The 21,892-nt window shown below is 46.7% G+C and overlaps 9 non-coding genes across 9 annotated transcripts; 8 read left to right on the top strand and 1 right to left on the bottom strand.

Moving 5' to 3' along the window:
• The first annotated feature begins 1,733 nt into the window (after positions 1–1,733).
• Positions 1,734–1,807, top strand: TRNAT-AGU (transfer RNA threonine (anticodon AGU)). Its single transcript has one exon. It is a non-coding gene; the product is annotated as a tRNA-Thr (tRNA).
• A 2,327-nt stretch (positions 1,808–4,134) lies between these two features.
• TRNAV-UAC (transfer RNA valine (anticodon UAC)) lies at positions 4,135–4,207 on the top strand. Its single transcript has one exon. It is a non-coding gene; the product is annotated as a tRNA-Val (tRNA).
• A 9,124-nt stretch (positions 4,208–13,331) lies between these two features.
• On the top strand, positions 13,332–13,404 carry TRNAR-ACG (transfer RNA arginine (anticodon ACG)). Its single transcript has one exon. It is a non-coding gene; the product is annotated as a tRNA-Arg (tRNA).
• A 645-nt stretch (positions 13,405–14,049) lies between these two features.
• TRNAI-AAU (transfer RNA isoleucine (anticodon AAU)) lies at positions 14,050–14,123 on the bottom strand. The gene has a single exon. It is a non-coding gene; the product is annotated as a tRNA-Ile (tRNA).
• Positions 14,124–15,204: 1,081 nt separating this feature from the next.
• Positions 15,205–15,277, top strand: TRNAV-CAC (transfer RNA valine (anticodon CAC)). The gene has a single exon. It is a non-coding gene; the product is annotated as a tRNA-Val (tRNA).
• Positions 15,278–15,799: 522 nt separating this feature from the next.
• On the top strand, positions 15,800–15,873 carry TRNAI-AAU (transfer RNA isoleucine (anticodon AAU)). Its single transcript has one exon. It is a non-coding gene; the product is annotated as a tRNA-Ile (tRNA).
• Positions 15,874–19,230: 3,357 nt separating this feature from the next.
• On the top strand, positions 19,231–19,302 carry TRNAM-CAU (transfer RNA methionine (anticodon CAU)). Its single transcript has one exon. It is a non-coding gene; the product is annotated as a tRNA-Met (tRNA).
• A 540-nt stretch (positions 19,303–19,842) lies between these two features.
• On the top strand, positions 19,843–19,924 carry TRNAS-GCU (transfer RNA serine (anticodon GCU)). The gene has a single exon. It is a non-coding gene; the product is annotated as a tRNA-Ser (tRNA).
• Positions 19,925–20,451: 527 nt separating this feature from the next.
• Positions 20,452–20,533, top strand: TRNAS-GCU (transfer RNA serine (anticodon GCU)). Its single transcript has one exon. It is a non-coding gene; the product is annotated as a tRNA-Ser (tRNA).
• Positions 20,534–21,892: the final 1,359 nt, after the last annotated feature.

Below are 21,892 nucleotides of genomic sequence, written 5' to 3' on the forward strand. Positions count from 1 at the left end.
GTTTGGTGAGTTTCTCTCACAAAGTTTCAAATAACACCTGAAATGTTTTCTTTCCTAGCTTGGCCGGAAAATGTTTCCATTTGTGTCAATAAACATCTTAACCACTGCTCTTTGTGACATCTTGCCCATTATAAAGGGCAAGACCGTCTTGCCCTGTGTTCCCATGACACAATCCAAGATTTTCAGACAGAACAATGGCCAGTTCACTCTTCTTCCGTGGGGTCGTCACAGAGATCATACTTTGCCCAGGCAATATTACTCACCCCTTCTTTTCTGAACTGGGAGATCAAAGGTTACTTTAATGTTGGGTGGGTTTGTTTTCTTGTGTGTGTGTGTGTGTGTTTTTCTTATTTGTGCGTGTGCGCTCAAGTGCCTTTGATGTGCTTAACAGCAGGTGGTTCCTAACTTAACTTAGTCTTCCCATTAATTCACAAAATACTTGATAAAGTACAATAGGAGAGGTGAATCACATTGGGCAGAAAAATTGTGATCCTATAGCAGTATGTGAATGCAATGAAGGAGTTCTTCAAATAGAAATAAATGGAAAATGTGGCCTACCTTTACAGAAGTACTCGAGAAGCTACAGTTGTTGGGGAAAAAAAAACAAAACACACACAAAACAGAAGTCTGTTATTGCAAGAGATACTGGCAGCTTCCTGACACTATTCACTAGCACCTGTGGAAGCAGTATTGTTTATGCGGCCTAGATATAGAACACTTGTAGCAGTCTTATAGATTGAGGCTAGAAATCATCTACACTACCTGCCAGCACTCTTCAAAGAATTTGAGTAAATAAAAATAATAAATAGAGGTTTTACATTTTCTCAAAGTCACGAGTATAATGACAGATTTGGAACAAAGAATCAATGGAGTCTGACATCAGAGTTTGAGCTCTAAAGCATCATCGCATACTGCCTCATGCTCAGAGGAGAGGACTAGTCTCTGATAATTATGCATGAAGTGTCTATTTTAGGAACTCAGACAAGTCAAGAACTTGATGACATTTTTAATGTAAGACATGTCTACCAAAGTTTTAATTGTCTGTATTTCTGTGTCAAACATCATTCTTGCATGTTTACATTTGCTGAATTCTTACCTTCCTTTTCCCTTTTGCATGCCTTTACCGCCCACGTTGCTCTGAAATAAATATGAACAGGCACACTCCTCTCTTGTAAGATACTGCTCTTTGACAGTGAGCGTAGCAAAAGATGTGGTGAAGTCCTTTCAAGCGCTCCATTTCATGTTATGTTTCAAGACTGATAAGCACCATCGTTTTCCTTTTACAGATTCGAAAGGGAGAAGTATTAATATCTCCCATGCTGCTGCTAAGTCATTTCTGTCGTGTCCGACTCGGTGCGACCCCACAGACGGCAGCCCACCAGGCTCCGCCGTCACTGGGACTCTCCAGGCAAGAACACTGGCCTGGAGTGGGTTGCCGTTTCCTTCTCCAATGCATGAAAGTGAAAAGTATCTCCCATAGGAAGGTGCAAAAGTCAAACGATTTGGCTATCGATTTCAAGGGTTCAGAGGTTCAGAAGGTTTTTCTTGTCTTGGCTCAGCACGTAAACTTCTGTGCATATTTCAGACAAGAGAGGGTAAAAGACTTGATAGAAATTTTGAGAAATAGTCCTGAGATTGTAGTGTTGATCTAAAGTTCTTGAGAAATGCCTTGGTGAGCCAGGAAAGCGAAAACTCCTTCAAATAATGTGAGGAACCAAGAGTCAACTGCAGCTGGCTCCGTGGCTTAGTTGGTGAAAGCGCCTGTCTAGTAAACAGGAGATCCTGGGTTCAAATCCCAGCGGGGCCTCAGGCAAGACTGTTTTAAATAGAGCAAAACAAGTTTAAAAAGTGAAATTTGTTTACCTCCCATCAAGCCCGGGAGTACTTCGGAGTACTAGGAATGCTCTCCCGATAGCCATAAAAAGGCGGTTCTCAGACATCTTGAGATGAGAATTAGAACTGCCTCTTGGTGTTTCCTTTGCATTTTAGATCAGGTCTCAGAAGTTGCCAGTTTGGTTTTGTGTGATCTCTTCGATTATGTCTGCCTCCTAGAACTTTTACCACAGTGGAGTCATTTGTTTTTCTTCATGGAATCATTGAATTGTCATGTCCCCCTTCAGAGCCAGCCCCTCCCCAGCCAACTCCCACCACCCCGATTTGGCACCAACTTTAGTAGTGCCTTACAGTCGGGCTTCTCAAAATTTTATGGGCATATGAATGACCTGGTGTGATCCATGATAATGAGGGTTTTAAATGACGGCGTCTGCAACAGGGGCCTGAAAGTCAGCATTTCTACAATCTCAGACTCTACACTCCTGTTCCATGGACGATACTTCATGAAGCAAGGCCAGAGGCTTACTGGTCTAGTTCAGTGGGTGTGTTTTCAAGTTCTGCACTTTCATATGTTGCAGCTGTCTTCCTGAATCACTAGGTAATCCAGCATTGTTTTTACTCATTTATCCTTAGTGAATGACATGAAATCAAAAGAAATAAAAGAAGAGGAAAGACATTCTAATATAAATTACGGTAGTGTAAATCAAGTTGTGTTGTAACCGTTTCCTCTTTTCGATGTGAAATGGACTCTTGACGATACTGGAAATTTTGGAAGGAGAAGAACTGAGGTTATATCTAAAAGAGGATAAAAAATAGTCAACGACAAAATACACAAAATTATATTTTTTCTTTTTTTTTTTTTTAAGGTGCGGGCAAACTGACTTTTAAAAGCATACTTTGTTTATGAACTTCAACTGTTTAAAAAGTACATTTTGATCTGAAAAGCCTTTGTGCGTTCAGGAGTCACGTACCTCAAAGGGCCCTTTGAGCTGCCTGCATACTTTTTCAGGACATCTGGTAGGGTCAGGATTGGGTACATTGTGGGGCTACTCCTTACTGGCTTAAAAATAAACTTCTAATCAAATTATGGGAAACTAAATCCCAAACTTGCTGATTGGGAAATATTGTCTCTCGACTCTGTTTCCTGCAACGTTGTGACCAATCCTAGTTTTAGTTTTGCTGAGAGCAGGAGCTCTCAGCGCTGCTATTTGTGAAAGATGCCGATGCAGAGCTGATGCAGAGAAATCAGGAATTTCTCACATGGGATTTAATGCAAGACTACAATTTCGCTGCTGAGCACCTTCCTGGTCCTCGAGGGAAGTACTGGGAAGAGGGAAAATACAATGAGGAAGGTCAGGTGAAATGAAGAGAAAAACAAAGGAGAGGCAAGGTGGGCATCTGTTGAACAGATTCAGATCGCTCGAAGCACAGTCGTTCCAGGGCAGTGTGAGTGACGCTGGATAATAAGTTGACTGATGCCTCCCACCTCGACTTATTCCGGCGCAAAATCCAGTCCCATGAATTCCCAAACACTGCTGCTCCTTTTGGCACTCCTTTCTGAGAGTCAAGAGGACACAGGCCATCCCAACCCCGCTCGGCAGTCTCCTGCAAGGCGAGTTTGGCCCTCTCGGAAGTTCGGTGGTCTTCAGGACTCTGTGCGTTGTGTTCTGGCTCCGACGATGAGGAAGAGAGGTGGAAATCAAAGGCACAGGACACTATCGGGTTGTTGCTCGTAATCAAATGCCCTTGGAACCTGAGGACACCCTGCCTGATGTTTGGGAAGGTGTTTGGACTCTGCTCCCTCCTAGCTCAGGCGGTAAAGAATCTGCCTGCAATGCGGGAGACCCGGCTTTGATCTCTGGGTCGGGAACATCCCCACTCCAGTGGGTTGTTTCCAGATGTCCAGCCTGGAGAATCCCATGGGCAGAGGAGCCTGGCAGACTACAGTCCATGGGGTGGCAAGAGTCGGACACGACTTAGCGACTAAACCACCCCCACCACTGAGTTAGGTTTGGTGGGGAGCCTGGTAGGCTGCCGTCTATGGGGTCGCACAGAGTCGGACACGACTGAAGCGACTTAGCAGCAGCAGTAGCAGTATGAGCCATAGAGTTTCGATATTATTCTTTTAGCAAAAGTTTTTGAAACGATGGAAAGCAAGGCACCGCGAGTGAAAACGTTCTGCAAGAGAAATATTCAAAATTACTAGATTGGGGGCGTGACGGGGGGCGGGGGGAGTGGGGAGCAACCAAGGAACCGAGTATGCCGTTTTATGGGACTTGTAAGGCACCCGATGGGCGTGGCGTTTCCGTGGTGTAGCGGTTAGCACGTTCGCCTTACACGCGAAAGGTCCCCGGTTCGAAACCGGGCGGAAACAGCCCAAGCCGCTGGCTTTTGCTGTCTTATAGACAAGTGCAAAGATTTCCTTGGGATTTTGCTGCCCTCTCCAAGGTTCCCGATTCTAACGTATCCTCAGAGCACCCGTGCTCTCACCTACGGCCTTTTAAAATGCTTACTGTAGTTTAACATTTCTTGACGTTCCTCTGACTCCAGCAGCTTTACAATGTGTCAACTATAATGTTCTCTCCTAGTGCAATTTTGAGGAAAAAGGGGTCGGATTTTGTGAGGTACGGGGGTAGCTTAGTGCTTATTATGTCCTGGACGCTTAGTGCGCCTTCTGTCCTGTCTAACATGTAGTCGCTCATCTCAAATGCATGGAAGTATTTCGCTACATTTTCTTCACCAAGCTTTATTGTTTTCGCTTTCACTGTTAGCCTATGGGCAAATGATTTGAAATGCAAGCAACTGGCCCGAAGCAACTGAGGTAGGCCTACAGCAGTACAAGTGAATCAACGAAAGAATGCAATCAGTCAAACAAGAAGCTAAAACCAACAGACGGGAAAAAGGGGAGGTTTCCAGATGTCTTCCATCTCTGGCAATTTTTTTTTCCCCCTTACCAGAAATATTTTCAAAAACCTTCGACATAAAATCTGTGTGTGCAGAAGGTGGAAAAGAATGGCGGAGGGGATGGAAGCAATGAATCAGAAGTTTCCTGTCCCCAGAAACTACACGGAGATCTTGTGTCGGGTGGAGACGGTTGCTTAATCTCACTGTCCTTTCCTTTTTCTCCTAATTCCCCGGGTCCACGTGCGGATCCCCACCAGTACCCTCAGGGAATTATTCCGTAGTCCGCCTGGATCCGAATCTCTGCTCAAATGTTTCCACCACGCGGTCGACGCCGACTCGCCCCTTTTCCGGGAGCCCGGGTCATCTGCACGCGGATGACAGCACGCGGAAGGCAGCACGCGGTCATCTGCAGCCGGACCCAATTACCCACCCACCTAGGTTTGCCTGGGCGGACTGGTCACATTCTGCCACGGGTTGTCCTTCAGTCGCACAGACCCGTCGCTTCCCCGGGTTCAAAAGACAGTTCCATTTAGGCACAGAACAGTCCCGGTTGAGATCGGAACGGAGTGGAGGTGCGTTTGTCTACGTGTGTGTTTCGAGACAAGGCTGTGGGACAGACACACACGGAACGGGGCCTGGGGACCCTCGCAGGCAGGGTATCTAGGCCAGCAGCGGCTCTTCTCGGACGGTTCGGGGACTCGGCATCCAGATCAACAGGAAGCGACGGGCAGGCGGAGAAGGTCCGCGTCGCCCCCGGGAAACCAGAACTATTCCCGGAGTCAGGACCATGAACAGCGCACTCCGGATTTGCCGGGCCGTGTAAGGGATTTCTCACAAGTGAGAAAGGACAGGGGGAAATGTTTTAATGGTACATTGAGTCGGTGGCGCGTGTGTTTTAGGGACAGACTTTTTTTTTTTTTAAACACATAAAATACCGCACACGGTATTTCCGTTGTTGCTGCTGTTCAGTCGCTAAGTCGTGTCCCACTCTTTGGGACCCCACGGATTGCAGCACGCCAGGTTTCCCTGCCCTTCACGATCTCCCAGAGTTTGCTCAAATTCATGTCCGCTGTGTCGATGATGCCATCCAATCAGATCATCTTCTGTCTCCTTTCTCCTCCTGCCCTCAATTTTTCCCAACGTCAGGGTCTTTTCCAGTGAGTCAGCTCTTCACATCAGGTGGCCAAAACATTCGAGCTTCGGCTTCAGCACCGGTCCTTCCAATGAATATTCAAGGTTGATTTCCTTTATGATTGATTGGTTTGATCTCCTTGCAGTCCAAGGGACCCTCAAGAGGCTTCTCCAGCACCACAGTTCCAAAGCATCGACAGTTCCATGCTCAGCCCTCTTTATGGTCCAACTCTCTCATCCCTAAAAGACTGCTGGAAACACCATAGCTTTGACCAGAGAGAGGGATCTTCATTGGCAAAATGCTGTCTCTGCCTTTTAATCCGCTGTCTAGGTATCTCATAGCTTTTCTTCCAAGGAGCAAGTGTCTTTTAATTTTGTGGCTGCAGTCATCATCCACAGTGATTTTGGAGCCCAAGAAAATAAAACCTGTATTTCTACTAGATGATTCTGAAAGAAATGGTCACATGTTGAGGTATGGGAAAGTCATTCTGGCTTACATATGTTCGTGCCTAATGAAAGGCAAAAAAAAAAAAAAAAGTCTGTTTTAAAGGTAAAGCTATGCCTTTCTCCCTGAGAGGTGAACACTAGTAGTATTTCCCAGGTGCCTGGGCCAGACTGATCTGATGTGAACTGGCTGATCTGCTTTTCTTTTTTTTTCTTTGGAAACCTTTAAGGAATGTGCCATTTCACTTTTGATGTTTTTTTGTTCTGACAAGGAATCAGTTCAGTTCACTTGCTCAGTCGAGTCCAACTTTTTGCCACCCCATGAACCGCAGCGCACCAGGCTTCCCTGTCCATCACCAACTCCTGGAGCTTGCCCAAAATCATGCCCATCGAGTCAGTGATGCCATCCAACCACCTCATCCTCTGTCATCCCCTTCGCCTCCTGCCTTCAATCTTACCCAGCATCAGGTTCTTTTCCAATGAGTCAGTTCTTCACATCAGGTGGCCAAAATATTGGCGCTTCAGCTTCAGCATCAGTCCTTCCAATGAATGTTCAGGACTGATTTCCGTTAGGATAGACTGGTTGGAACTTCCTGCAGTCCAAGGGACTCTCTCTCTCAAGAATCTTCTCCAACATCACAGTTCCAAAGCATCAGTTGTTTGGTGCCCAGCTTTCTTTATAGTCCACCTCTCACATCCATACATGACTACTGGAAAAACCATAGCTTTGACTAGACGGGCCTTTGTCAGCAAAGTAATGTCTCTGCTTTAAAATATGCTGTCTACGCTGGTCATAGCTTTTCTTCCAAGGAGCAGGCATCTTTTAATTCCATGGCTGCAGTCAGCAATCCATCTGCAGTGATTTTGGAGACCCCCCACAACAGTGAGAGTGAGCCCCCTCTCACTGTTTCCATTGTTTCCCATCTATTTGCCATGAAGTGATGGGACCAGATGCCATGATCTTCGTTTTCTGAATGTTGAGGTTTAAGCCATCTTTTTCACTCTCCTCTTTCACTTTCATCAAGAGGCTCTTTAGTTCTTTGCTTTCTGCCATAAGGGTGGTGTCATCTGCGTATTTGTGGTTATTGATATTTCCCCCGGCAATCTTGATTCCAGCTTGTGCTTCATCCAGCCCAGCACTTTGCATGATGTACTCTGCGTAGACCTTAAATAAGCAGGGTGACAATATACAGCCTCGACGTACTCTTTTCCCGATTTGGAACCACTCTGCTGTTCCATGTCCGGTTCTAACTGTTGCTTCTTGACCTGCATACAGTTTCTCAGGAGGCAGGTCAGGTGGTCTGGTATTCCCATCTCTTTCAGAATTTTCCACAGTTTCTTGTGATCCACACAGTCCAAGGCTTTGGTGTAGTCGATAAAGCAGAAGTAGATGTTTTTCTAGAATTCTCCTGCTTTTTCAGTGATCCAACAGATGTTGACAATTTGATCTCTGGTTCCTCTGCCTTTTCTAAATCCAGCTTCAACATCTGGAAGTTCACAGCTCACGTCCTGTTGAAGCCTGGCTTGGAGAATTTTGAGCATTACATTGCTAGCATGTGAGATGAGTGCAATTGTGTGGTAGTTTGAATATTCTTTGGCACTGCCTTTCTTTGGGACTGGAATGAAAACTGACCTTTTCCAGTCCTGGGGCCTCTGCTGAGATTTCCACATTTGCTGTCCGATTGGGTGCAGCACTTTCACAGCATCACCTTTTAGGATTTGAAATAGCTCAACTGGAATTCCATTACCTCCACTAGCTTTGTTCATAGTGGTGCTTCCTAAGCCCCACTTGACTTCCCATTCCAGGATGTCTGGTTCTAGGTGAATGATCACACCATCGTGGTTATCTGGCTCATGAAGATATTTTTTTGTATAGTTCTTCTGTGTATTCTTGCCACCTCTTCTTAATATCTTCTGCTTCTGTTAGGTCCATACCATTCCTGTCCTTTATTGTGCCCATCTTTGCATGAAATGTTCCCTTGGTATCTCTAACTTTCTTGAAGCGATCTCTAGTCTTTCCCATGCTATTGTTTTCCTCTATTTCTTTGCATTGATCACTGAGGAAGGCTTTCTTATCTCTCCTAGCTATTCTTTGGAGCTCTGCATTCAAATGGGTATATCTTTCTTTTTCTCCTTTGCCTTTCACTTCTCTTCTTTTCTCAGCTATTTGTAAGGCCTCCTCAGACAACCATTCTGCCTTTTTGCATTTCTTTTTCTTGGGGATGGTCTCGATCACTGCCTCCTGTCCAGTGTCACCAACCTCTGTCCACAGTTCTTCAGGCACTCTGTCTATCAGATTCTAATCCCTTGAATCTATTTGTCACTTCCATTGTATAATCGTAAGGGATTTGATTTAGGTCATACCTGAATGGCCTAGTGCTTTTCCCTACTTTCTTCAATTTAAGTCTGAAAATTGCAATAAGGAGCTCATGATCTGAGCCACAGTCAGCTCCCGAACTTGTTTTTGCTGACTGTATAGAACTTCTCCATCTTTGGCTGCAAAGACTATCAGATCAGATCAGATCACATCAGATCAGTCGCCCAGTCCTGTCCGACTCTTTGCGACCCCATGAATCGCAGCACGCCAGGCCTCCCTGTCCATCACCAACTCCCGGAGTTCACTGAGACTCACGTCCATCGAGTCAGCGATGCCATCCAGCCATCTCATCCTCTGTCGTCCCCTTCTCCTCCTGCCCCCAATCCCTCCCAGCATCAGAGTCCTTTCCAATGAGTCAATTCTTCGCATGAGGTGGCCAAAGTACTGGAGTTTCAGCTTTAGCATCATTCCTTCCAAAGAAATCCCAGGGCTGATCTCCTTCAGAATGGACTGGTTGGATCTCCTTGCAGTCCAAGGGACTCTCAAGAGTCTTCTCCAACACCACAGTTCAAAAGCATCAATTCTTTGGCGCTCAGCCTTCTTCACAGTCCAACTCTCACATTCATACATGACCACTGGAAAAACCATAGCCTTGACTAGACGAACCTTTGTTGGCAAAGTAATGTCTCCGCTTTTGAATATGCTATCTAGGTTGGTCATACCTTTCCTTCCAAGGAGTAAGCGTCTTTTAATTTCATGGCTGCAATCACCATCTGTAGTGATTTTGGAGCCCAGAAAAATAAAGTCTGACACTGTTTCCACTGTTTGCCCATCTATTTCCCATGAAGTGATGGGACCGGATGCCATGATCTTCGTTTTCTGAATGTTGAGCTTTAAGCCAACTTTTTCACTCTCCACTTTCACTTTCATCAAGAGGCTTTTGAGTTCCTCTTCACTTTCTGCCATAAGGGTGGTGTCATCTGCATATCTGAGGTTCTTGATATTTCTCCCGGCAATCTTGATTCCAGCTTGTGTTTCTTCCAGTCCAGCGTTTCTCATGATGTACTCTGCATAGAAGTTAAATAAGCAGGGTGACAATATACAGCCTTGACGTACTCCTTTTCCTATTTGGAACCAGTCTGTTGTTCCATGTCCAGTTCTAACTGTTGCTTCCTGACCTGCATACAGGTTTCTCAAGAGGCAGATCAGGTGGTCTGGTATTCCCATCTCATTCAGAATTTTCCACAGTTGATTGTGATCCACACAGTCAAAGGCTTTGGCATAGTCAATAAAGCAGAAATAGATGTTTTCCTGAAACTCTCTTGCTTTTTCCATGATCCAGCGGATGTTGGCAATTTGATCTCTGGTTCCTCTGCCTTTCCTAAAACCAGCTTGAACATCAGGAAGTTCACGGTTCACGTATTGCTGAAGCCTGGCTTGGAGAATTTTGAGCATTACTTTACTAGCGTGTGAGATGAGTGCAATTGTGCGGTGGTTTGAGCAATCTTTGGCATTGCCTTTCTTTGGGATTGGAATGTAAACTGACCTTTTCCAGTCCTGTGGCCACTGCTGAGTTTTCCAAATTTGCTGGCATATTGAGTGCAGCACTTCCACAGCATCATCTTTCAGGATTTGGAATAGCTCAACTGGAATTCCATCACCTCCACTAGCTTTGTTCGTAGTGATGCTTTCTAAGGCCCACTTGACTTTGCATTCCAGGATGTCTGGCTCTAGGTCGGTGATCACACCATCGTGATTATCTGGGTCGTGAAGATCTTTTTTGTACAGTTCTTCTGTGTATTCTTGCCATCTCTTCTTCATATCGTCTGCTTCTGTTAGGTCCATACCATTTCTGTCCTTTATCGAGCTCATCTTTGCATGAAATGTTCCTTTGGCATCTCTGATTTTCTTGAAGAGATCCCTAGTCTTTCCCATTCTGTTGTTTTCCTCTATTTCTTTGCATTGATCGCTGAAGAAGGCTTTCTTATCTCTTCTTGCTATTCTTTGGAACTCTGCATTCAGATGTTTATATCCTTCCTTTTCTCCTTTGCTTCTCGCTTCTCTTCTTTTCACAGCTATTTGTAAGGCCTCCCCAGACAGCCATTTTGCTTTTTTACATTTCCTTTCTATGGGAATGGTCTTGATCCCTGTCTCCTGTACACTGTCACGAACCTCATTCCATAGTTCATCAGGCACTCTATCTATCAGATCTAGGCCCTTAAATCTATTTCTCACTTCCACTGTATAATCGTAAGGGATTTGATTTAGGTCATACCTGAATGGCCTAGTGCTTTTCCCTACTTTCTTCAATTTAAGTCTGAAAATTGCAATAAGGAGTTCATGGTCTGAGCCACAGTCAGCTCCTGGGCTTGTTTTTGCTGACGGTATAGAGCTTCTCCATCTTTGGCTGCAAAGAATATAATCAATCTGATTTCGGTGTTGACCATCTGGTGATGTCCATGTATAGAGTCTTCTCTTGTGTTGTTGGAAGAGGGTGTTTGTTATGACCAGTGCATTTTCTTGGCAAAACTCTATCAGTCTTTGCCCTGCTTCATTCCGTATTCCAAGGCCAAATTTGCCTGTTACTCCAGGTGTTTCTTGACTTCCTCCTTTTGCATTCCAGTCCCCTATAATGAAAAGGACATCTTTTTTGGGTGTTAGTTCTAAAAGGTCTTGTAGGTCTTCATAGAACCGTTCAACTTCAGCTTCTTCAGCGTTACTGGTTGGGGCATAGACTTGGATTACTGTGATATTGAATGGTTTGCCTTGGAAACAAACAGAGATCATTCTGTCGTTTTTGAGATTGCATCCAAGTACAGCATTTCGGACTCTTTTGTTGACCATGATGGTCAGTCCATTTCTTCTGAGGGATTCCTGCCCGCAGTAGTAGATATAATGGTCATCTGAGTTAAATTCACCCATTCCACTCCATTTCAGTTTGCTGATTCCTAGAATGTCGACATCAACCTATATAAATATATATAATCAGTCTATATAAATAGACACGGTATAAAACTGCTGAAAACCGTGTTTCTCCGGAGCCGTTCTTCAGAATTAGTGAGAGACACTCACACGGGGCTATCGTCCTTAGTTTGGCTTGATTCACGCTTTTTCTTCTGTTCCGGGTATAGACTGCTTGTTGATTATTTCCCTTGACACCTGAGTACAGACTGCAAAACGGGGGCTCCCGCGTTCAGGGAAGTGATACCTCGATGTCTGGACTCCCATTGCCTCTGCGCTGGTGGAGCTCAGCACCCGGGGGTGGCAGATCCCTGAAATTCCCACTGAGGGAGTCGGGCGGGTTGGCCGGGCTGTCCTACCGGGACCACCGCTGTTGCCCGCTGCGGTCTAAAGGGGGCTGCGTGGTTTGATTGCCTGGGAGTTTTCTCCAATATTTGGGAGAATTTTAGCTGACTTTTACTCAGATTAGATCAGACTAGATCTCAGATTCTGTGAACTTTGAGAGGACAAATGGATGAAAGGCAGGAAGCGGTGTTTCTGAAAGGGTCGCCTGCCACCTGAACATCTGAGACCTATTTTATGACATGACCCTTAAGCTTATGGCCTCAAATCCTCTCCATGGCCTCTCCTATGTCTCCAGCTTCATTTCACACTTCACTGCCCCCCTTCTCTCCCCACCACCCTGTCCTCTTATTTCCCAGAGATTTGTGAATATATTATTTGTTCCACCTCTGTTCCTAGTTACGATCGCCTCAACCTCGAAACTTCCCCTCCATCATCACTCCTTCAGATAAAACTTCCCCAAAGCTTTCTGCATAAATCTGCACACTTCTGTTAGCTTCTGTACACCTGGTCTTTTATTGCAAAGGCCAGTTAGGCAACAGATGGCAATGCTGGGGTGAGAAAGCGTTGCATTGTGGATTCCAAGTTTGTGCCATCAAGAGCATTACTATGCCCTGTCTCTCTCAACATCCAAAATCCTTCTCTCAAGGCAGTTGTATATTTTGACGTGTTCCTTATGCCCAACTTGAAAACAAAAAGAAACATATAACCACGGTGTCTAAAGAGAGCATGTCTGTCTGTTTAAATTTTATGTGGTATTAAATCATTTCCTGAATTCCAGCAGTCTCTGCCTAATGTGGTTTCTGCACCTTTGAGTATACCTTTCCTGCCTTCTTGCCTCTTTTTGCCTTTACCATTGACTTCTGCATGCTTTTATCCGATGCATGATTTATCATAGAATTTGGCCACGATTCTCCCTCTTAGGGAGTATTAACTACTCTTAACAGTAAGAGGAGAAGAATGTGATTCTTAGGGCCAAATGCACTTCCAAACCAAATAAGGGTACTTTATTTTAAAAGCACTTAGTTAAAGAGAATACAGGGCAGTCAGTAACCATCCGCAGACGCATCATCAGGGCCCCAAAGAAGTATAGAATAGATGAGGGAGGTGGAAGCACGCCAGATTAACAGATAGCAGAAATTAACCAAGGGCACTCCCAGCAGAAAACTTGCTTTCAAGGAGTGACTTCTTTCTATCATGTATGGAAAGTCCTAAGGGTTAAATTTGCTTGTAATCCAAAATGTAGACATGGAAAACAACGTTGTAGTACGTACACTAACCCTAAATGAAGAGAATCGGTGGGAGTCATCAGTTTCGGGGTTATTTCTATCTTCATAGCAGAACCAGCGACTTCGGAGGCCTCATTGAAATAGACATGCTTAAGCCGTCTCGTCGCAGGGGGCCAGTGGCGCAATGGATAACGCGTCTGACTACGGATCAGAAGATTCTAGGTTCGACTCCTGGCTGGCTCGAAACCTTTTGCACAACTCATCTTCCTGCCCTTGAACCACGCCCCAACTCTCCAAGCTTTGGCGGCTCACAAGCGCTACGAAAAGCTCCCTCAACCTTGCTTCTTGTTACCCCGTGGGGCCATCCTACGTCTTGTGGGAGTCCGAAGGACCCTTCAAGTGATTGCGATCACTGGAACATCCACAATCAAGCATTTTCTGGTTTCGATCTCCCACAGCAAATACGGAGGGGGAAAGGACCACATAGGGACACCTGTACTGAGTTTCATATCAAACAGGCTTTAAGAAAAAAGAAGAGGAGGACGAAGAACAAGAAAGAGATCGAACGTAGGAAGGAAGAAGGCTCGGCAAGTGTCTTCGCCACTTATTCCCACTGGATTACCCTTCACCACGCCCTCCCCTCTTCCTAATAGAAAGAAGAGTGGCTTTGACTGAGGAGACGTTAAATCCAAGAAAGCCCAGGGTGTTGGGCACCGGCTATCGGAGCTGGCCCTGCACCCCGACTTCCAGAAGAGCGCTGGTAGGACAGTTTCAAGAGGGAGGAGTAACACGCTATTTTTTTTTTTTTTTTTTAAAGCAACCCAAGTTACATACAACTCCAGGGTTCAAACAGGTAACACCTTGAGCGGTAAGGAGCAAAAGTCCCCTTGGCCCGTACGGGGATCGAACCCGCGACCTTGGCGTTATTAGCACCACGCTCTAACCAACTGAGCTAACCGGCCATGACAAGCCTTGCTCTACAGCAATGACAAGCCTTGCTCTACAACTTAAGACCTCTATTTGCCGCGGTTACACTTCTTTTTCGTGGTCCTCGGAGAGCTGTTCCACGCGTAACCCAACAAACATCTGCTGTGACCTCTGCGCACAAAGCCAAACTCGGACAGCAACCCTTTGGACCAAAGGGCGCCAAGCGAGGGAGCAGGAGACGAGCCTCACGTCCACTCCCTCTTGGTCTTTCAGTTAGCGGTGTTTTGTTGTTGTCTGTCTGTCTTGTCTGTTTGTTTGTTTGTTTGTTTCAAGCGGAAGACCAAAGAATCTGGGACTGATCACCGACTTTTGACATTTCAGGATTCAGGATGTTTCCGGTTTGCCGTTCGCTGCCCTCGTAGTCCACGGCTCGGAGATTTCGTTAGCTCAGCTTGCCCCGGAGAAACAAACTGACTTTGGAAGTTACTGATGATATCTGCAACAGCAGTGTTCGTGCCTTGAGGATGGTACCGACCACAGCAATTCTAGTCTGACTCTGGTTGATTTGTGCTCAACTGGCACAGAACTGAGGTCAGAGGGGACAAGTAAGGACTGCCTGGCAGATCAGTGGGCGTTTGCCCCTCTCCGCCCCTCGGTTTCTATCAGCCAAACACTGCCCGTCACAGAATGGGCAGCTGCTAGAGTTCAAGGGCACCGAATCGCGCTTACTTTTCAACCAGGATCGTTGAATCATCTTCAGTCATTGCAATCTTTTTCTGGCACTCAAGAGATGGTGATCACAGAACTTCCTAAGGTCACACAAGCCCACATAAGACAAAATCGAGCAGTTTTCCGACATCTACTGTACCCGGACGCTGCCTAAAACGTCTGCTCTGCCTTTGGCAAGGAATTCTTCGCTTAGAGGTAGTATTTGCTTAGTGTGACTCATTGACTGTAGCATTGTTGGTCGTGATAGGAGGGCGCACTAACGTCGACCATTTCCTGAAAGAGAAAACCGATTCGGTGTGGCCAGCCTGGGCTAGCCGGGAATCTCCTTTCTCGCTTGGACACCATCAGCCGGGGAGGAAAAACATGATCAAGGAGCGGAGAAAGCAAGTTTCCGTAGTGTAGTGGTTATCACGTTCGCCTCACACGCGAAAGGTCCCCGGTTCGAAACCGGGCGGGAACAGCGTCTCTCTTCGGAGTTTGCATTTTGAACCAACCGTTCTCCGGAACCTCTCAGGAACTCGGTAGATGAGGAGGCTTCCGAACTCCCACCGAGTCTCACCCGTAAACCTGGGGGAACTACCGACGATCCGACCCATCGGAACAGTCTTCAGGCACCGTATTCCATCTCGTACGGCAGAGCCTGCACTCAGCCCAGCTTAAGGCGCTTTCTGCGAGCCTTTTACACAAATAGCAAATTCTTCTATGGATTCCCCGGGCCGTAGGCCGCAGCTTCCTCCGAAAACCTTCGGTTTCCTCGTTCACGTCAAGGAATACGACCGAAAACCAATTGTGCCTTCTTTTCCTTTGGTTTTCTTCTCCGAGAAAGCGTCTCATTCTTTTGACTGAGGATGGAAGGCAACGACAATGACGAAACTCTCTTAAGAGAAGCAACAGTAAGGGTCAGTTGGAACTTGACATTTTGGAGGGGGAGGCGGGGGCCGTAAGAGGAAAGGAAGAAGGGAAGAGGACTCGCGCTGTCAGGGGCCGGTTAGCTCAGTTGGTTAGAGCGTGGTGCTAATAACGCCAAGGTCGCGGGTTCGATCCCCGTACGGGCCACTGTTCTCTTTGGTCACCTCCTCCAGGAGGCTGCCAACTGTTTTCCGAGGAAACTTGCCTCCTAACCTACACAGCCCTGAGAATAGTGCGTAGAGTCCCCTTGCGGTTGTGCCTGTCCCGTCGGGACGCCAGGCTCATCAGTCCTCCACCCTCTCCTGGAGGATGCTGTCTAACCACATCGTCCTCTGCCGACGCCTTCTCCTTTTGCCTTCCATCTTTCCCAGGATCAGGGTCTTTTCCAGTGAGCTGGCTCTTCGTATCGGGTGGCCAAAGTGTTGGAGCTCCAGCTTCAGCGACCGTCCTTCCAATGAATACTCGGGGTGGGTTTCCTTTAGGATTGACTGCTTTGATCTCCTTGCAGTCCAAGGGACTCTCAAGAGTCTTCTCCAGCACCACACTTCGAAAGCATGAATTCTTTCGCGCTCAGCCTTCTTTATGGTCCAGCTCTCACATCCGTACATGACTACCGGAAAAACCATAGCTTTGACTGTACGGACCTTTGTCGGCAAAGTTACGTCTCCGCCGTCTAGGTTGGTCATAGCTTTTCTTCCAAGGAGCAAGCGTCTTTTAATCTCGTGGCTGCAGTCACCGTCCGCATTGATTTTGGAGTTTTCCCCTTCTGTTTGCCATGAAGGGATGGGACCGGATGCCATGATCTTAGTTTTCTGAATGTTGAGGTTTAAGCCAGCTTTTTCACTCTCCTCTTTCACCTTCATCAAGAGGCTCTTCAGTTCCTCTTCGCCTTCTGCCATCAGAGTGGTATCATCTGCGTATCTGAGGTTGTTGATAGTTCTCCTGGCAATCTTGATTCCAGCTCGTGATTCATCCAGCCCGGCCTTTCACATGATGTACCCTGCATAGAAATTTAATAAGCAGGGTGCCAATATACATACAGCTTTGTCCTATGCCTTTCCCAATTTTGAACCAGTCCGTTGTTCCACGTCCAGTTCTAACTGTTGCTTCTTGACCCATATACGGGTTTCCCAGGAGACAGGTAAGGAGACAGTTAGAGTCCTCTAACTGTGTTCCAAACCCGCCACCCTCACATGCCTTTTATCCACTCGTTACCCAGTTCAGCTCTCCACTTACCACAAGCCCAACATTTTTCCAGGCAGGCAGGGTTCTCTTTCCTCCGGGACCAATAGATGAGGACAGAGAGCTGGTCAGGGTCAGAGGGTGGCCTAACAGGAAAAATTTGGTGGGAGGTGGGGGCGAGGGCAGTGGAAAAGTTTCCTGGCAACCTTTTGTCAAAAGCGTATTCGATTTTAAATTGTCTTTCCAAAGTAGTTGCTCAATCAACGCCCTTTCTCAAATCCTCAAGAGATACAAAGTAAGGAGGCATTCTTAAAAGGTTGTTCTTTCCATGTCTCTGAAGACCCTTTAAGGTGAACTGACAGCCGAGATTGCCTTGTGAGGAGAGACGGCGCAAGGTGGTGGGCTGACTCGGGATGCTTCCTCTCCCTACATGTCTGCAGCACTTTGACCACTTTGAACAAGAAACACAAGACCGCAAGATTGACTTTTTTTTTTTTTTTTTTTTTTTGAGGCCAGGAATCAAATCTGGACTCTTGTCATCAGTTGACAGCCGTGCGTCTCCCATGATTGCTTCTGACTTCAAAGGACAATTGAGTGTCACAGCCACTTCTCTGATCACTGTGGGGATTCTTTCCCCAGCCTTGTATAGTTTCCCTACCTGTGTGCGCTGACCAGTGTTAAGGTCCACGTGGAGAGCTTCCGGGAGTTTCCTCTTCTCCCGGCTCTGTCCTTTCCGGTGCTCTGTCCTGCCGTCTCCAGCTGTCTTGGTCTCCTGGACTTTATCCGCCCCGACACTTCAACTCAGAGAATTCACCAGCCTCTGCCTGCACTGGGCCTTGGAAACTCTCTCAAGGCAGTAAAAACTCGGGTGCAATCCTAGACCTCACGTCAGTTCCCAGCAAAATCGCTCATTCGTTTCTTTTCTGTCAGAGATTACCATCCTTCTTTGCCTGATGTTTGGTGTCTGGAAAAGTGTTTCTGATCTGTTTTGGTTCTTTCAGGCAGGAGGGTGCGTCTGATCCTTGCAATTTTGTCTTGGCTGGAAACAGGCCTTTCCACTCTTTGGAGGAGGAAGAGCGGGAAGCTGAGGCCTCTTCGGTTTGTGGGTTTCTGCTCTGGGGTTGCAGGCTGCGGGGGAGCAGAGAGGGGCAGGTTGGTTAGTGCAGCGGCCTGTCCTAGGGGCAGTTGGCATCGCCTTTCCGGGAAACATGGGGCCTCCTGCTGCTTGTGGCAAGCAGTGTGTGCAGATATTGGGCTCGGGCTCCAGGTTCCAGCTGGGTCAACCTATCTGGAGGGTTCAGGCTACAGGCCCCAGCGCCGGTCACATGGTCTTCTCCGGTGTACCAGTGTGAGTGTGTCAGTGTGTGCGTGTGCCAGGGCTGGTTGTGGGAGAGGAGGGCTCTGGTGGGAGAGCAGGGCCTGAGTGCAGGAGTGCCGAGGGGCTGACGTCACCAAAACGGGCATTCGGATCTCTGGCGGGCCGGCAGGCTGAAGGTGGGCGCGTTCTGATGAGGGGGCGGGAGCCTTGGAAGATGGGCGATCCGCACACTCTCTTCCTCATCGCCGCCTGGCTGTCACCCGCGGGACATCGGAACACCTACCTGCTGCACCAGTGCCATCCCCCTGGGTCAATCCCGGTCGTCCTCCTTGGTGGCCGGGTGATGATTGCCACTTGGCAGAGCCTCAGAGGCTGGGACTGGATGAACCAGTGGGACCCGCCCAGCACCTGAGTCCACCGGAGCCACGCCTCTCAGTCCCTTGATGCCTCTAGTCCCCTTTCTCTCTCTCTCTCTCGTTCTCCTTCCCTTTAGGTTATTACATCTCCGTGGGACCCTTTCCCCAACACTTTATTAAAGGATATTTTAAAATGTAAAGAGCTTACGTGTAAATTGAGCTGGATGAACTTAACCGAGGTATACTACTCCCACGTGACCACCGCCCAGCTCGAGGTTCAGGACATGCCAATTAGTCCAGAAAATCGCCTTATGCCTCCTCGCCAGTCAATATTGCCTCCTGCAAGCTCATCGCCGTCTGATTTCTAGCGCCAGGTAATGTGTGTGCTCTTGAATTTCGTAGAAACGGAGTCATATAGCATATCCTATGGTAAGACTCTTTTTCTTTTTCTTTTTCTTGCCTAGGGCAATTGTTCTGAAAGTGATTCGAGTCTTTACACGTACAATAAGTCGTAGAAGTTTGATCTTATCGCTGGGAGATTTATTCTTTCGATTTTATAAACAAACCAAAATTTATCTGTACAAGGAAATGGGACGTTGCTCATGATACTCATAGTAGGGAAAAAGCAGCCTAGTCAGGCCATCTGTCAGCAGAGTGGCGCAGCGGGAGCGTGCTGGGCCCATAACCCAGAGGTCGATGGATCGAAACCATCCTCTGCTAGGCTTTCTTTTCGTGACACCCATCCAGTTCCTCGCTCGAGCATCACGGGCACAACACAGTTCGTCAGCTTACAGATGCACCGTCTCCTTTCACCACTCCTAGAACCGTTGCCACCGCCTTCCTAATCTTTATAAACCAGCAAGCGTTTTCCTTTCCCGTCCTTTCTCTTTTCTTTCTTTTCTTTTTTTTCCCCCCTTTTGTCCTGGGCGAGGGCCCTGGGGCCGGGGCGGGGGGAGGGGGTGAGGGTGTAATAGCAAAATCGGCCCTCCTCACTCATTTCCAAAGAGAGGAAAACCTCTGACCCTTCTTACTTCGGAATAGTTGACAAGTTTACTGTCCATTTCCGATGGATCAGCACTACTTCTTCCAGGGAATAACATACACACTTGACTCCAGTTAGGGTTTTATATCTTCTTTACACTCGAAAGAAAAAACTTTTCTTGTTTGTTTGTTTGTTTTTCTTGATTTCTGCCTGGGGACTGGTCCGCGAGTCTCCTACTGTCTGTCCCTTGTCTTTTCAGGACTATACGTGGGCTGTGCGACGAGGTGGCCGAGTGGTTAAGGCGATGGACTGCTAATCCATTGTGCTCTGCACGCGTGGGTTCGAATCCCATCCTCGTCGTCTGGTTGAGTTTATGGCCTTCTGCTGTGGCTCAGCTGGTGAAGAAACCACCACCCGCAATGCGGGAGACTTGGATTCCATCCACTCCGGATATCTACGCCTCTCTTTTCACTCCTATAGGTCAAGTTAACGGGAATTTTAAAAAAATCCTTCTCGAAGGCAATACACCTTGCTGTTACTTATGAAGAACCCAATCGCATTCAGTTTGTGGGAAAAACAGAAGGAAAAGAGTTAATTTCGAAAACGCAGGAGAGTCAGATTACAGAAAACAGAGAAAACTTCACCGTGACTGTGATGCAATGTGAGTACTGAAGAAGAATGAGAATTAAAGCTGGAGTCACAGCAGGTTAAAAGACTATCAAAGTGTGAAAGGTTCCCCAAGGAAGGAGTAAAGAATCAGTTCTTTGTGTAAATTCTCTGAAAAAGACTGCAGTTTGAAGAATGGTACTGGGCACAAACATGGAACTACAAGGCTTTCCAACCAGTAATATATTTTAAAAGTTTCCAGAAGTTGCAATTTCCTGTCAGACGAGGTGGCCGAGTGGTTAAGGCGATGGACTGCTAATCCATTGTGCTCTGCACGCGTGGGTTCGAATCCCATCCTCGTCGGACTTTCTTGTGGAGGGGAAATGGAAATTTTGCTCTTTATCTTGACAAAAGAACTGTATATAATTTTCTGCTTCTCCTCATTCTACCTCTCACTTTCTTTGTTCTTGCAGTTTCATTTCCATCCTGGATACTCCCGTATTCACACTGTGGCGATTTTCTCTGTTTTCTATAATCTCATTCCTCATTGGTGACACTCTAGTGCTCAACCTCTGCCCTCGTTTCACATCTTTTCGTTCTCCACTCATTCTAGATCTTAGTTTAGTGCTCTTCCATGCCTGACTGAGTGCTATTGCTCTCTATTCTTAAGGCATGATATATGGCTTATATCTATCATGTTGTGGCACAAATTGCAGAGTCAATGGATCCAAAGTTTTGGTCAGAACCCAGGTATTCCCTCCTCCGAACAATTTAGAGGGTAAGTTCAGTACAGTTCAGTCATGTCTGACTGTTTGCGACCCCATGGACTGCCGCATGCCATTCCTCCCTGTCCATCACCAACTCACCAAGTCAGTGATGTCCATTGAGTCAGTGATGCCATCTAACCACCTCATCCTCTGTTGTCCCCTTCTCCTCCTGCCTTCAATCTTCCCCAGCATCAGGGTCTTTTCCAAGGAGTCAGTTATTCACATCAAGTGGCCAAAGTATTGGAGTTTCAGCTTCAGCATAAGTCCTTCAAATGAATATTCAGGACTGGTTTCCTTTAGATGGACTGGTTGGATCCCCTTGCAATCCAAGGGACTCTCAAGAGTCTTCTCTAACACCACAGTTCAAAAGTATCAATTCTTTGGCACACAGCTTTCTTTATAGTCCAACTCTCACATCCATGCATGACCACTGGAAAAACCATAGCCTTGACTAGATGGACCTTTGTTGGCAAAGTAATGTCTCTGCTTTTGAATATGCTGTCTAGGTTGGTCATAACTTTCCTTCCAAGGAGTAAGCATCTTTTAATTTCATGGCTGCAGTCACCATCTGCAGTGATTTTGGAGCCCCCCAAAATAAAGTCTGACACTGTTTCCACTGTTTCCCCATCTATTTCCCATGAAGTGGTGGGACCGGATGCCATGATCTTCCTTTCCTGAATGTTGAGCTTTAAGCCAACTTTTTCACTCTCCTCTTTCACTTTCATCAAGAGGCTTTTGAGTTCCTCTTCACTTTCTGCCATAAGGGTGGTGTCATCTGCATATCTGAGGTTCTTGATATTTCTCCCGGCAATCTTGATTCCAGCTTGTGTTTCTTCCAGTCCAGCGTTTCTCATAATGTACTCTGCATATAAGTTAAATAAACAGGGTGACAATGTACAGCCTTGACAAACTCCTTTTCCTATTTGGAACCAGTCTGTTGTTTCATGTCCAGTTC

This window comes from Bubalus kerabau, chromosome 3 (genome assembly GCF_029407905.1).
Source record: "Bubalus kerabau isolate K-KA32 ecotype Philippines breed swamp buffalo chromosome 3, PCC_UOA_SB_1v2, whole genome shotgun sequence".
NCBI classification, from domain to species: domain Eukaryota; kingdom Metazoa; phylum Chordata; class Mammalia; order Artiodactyla; family Bovidae; genus Bubalus; species Bubalus kerabau.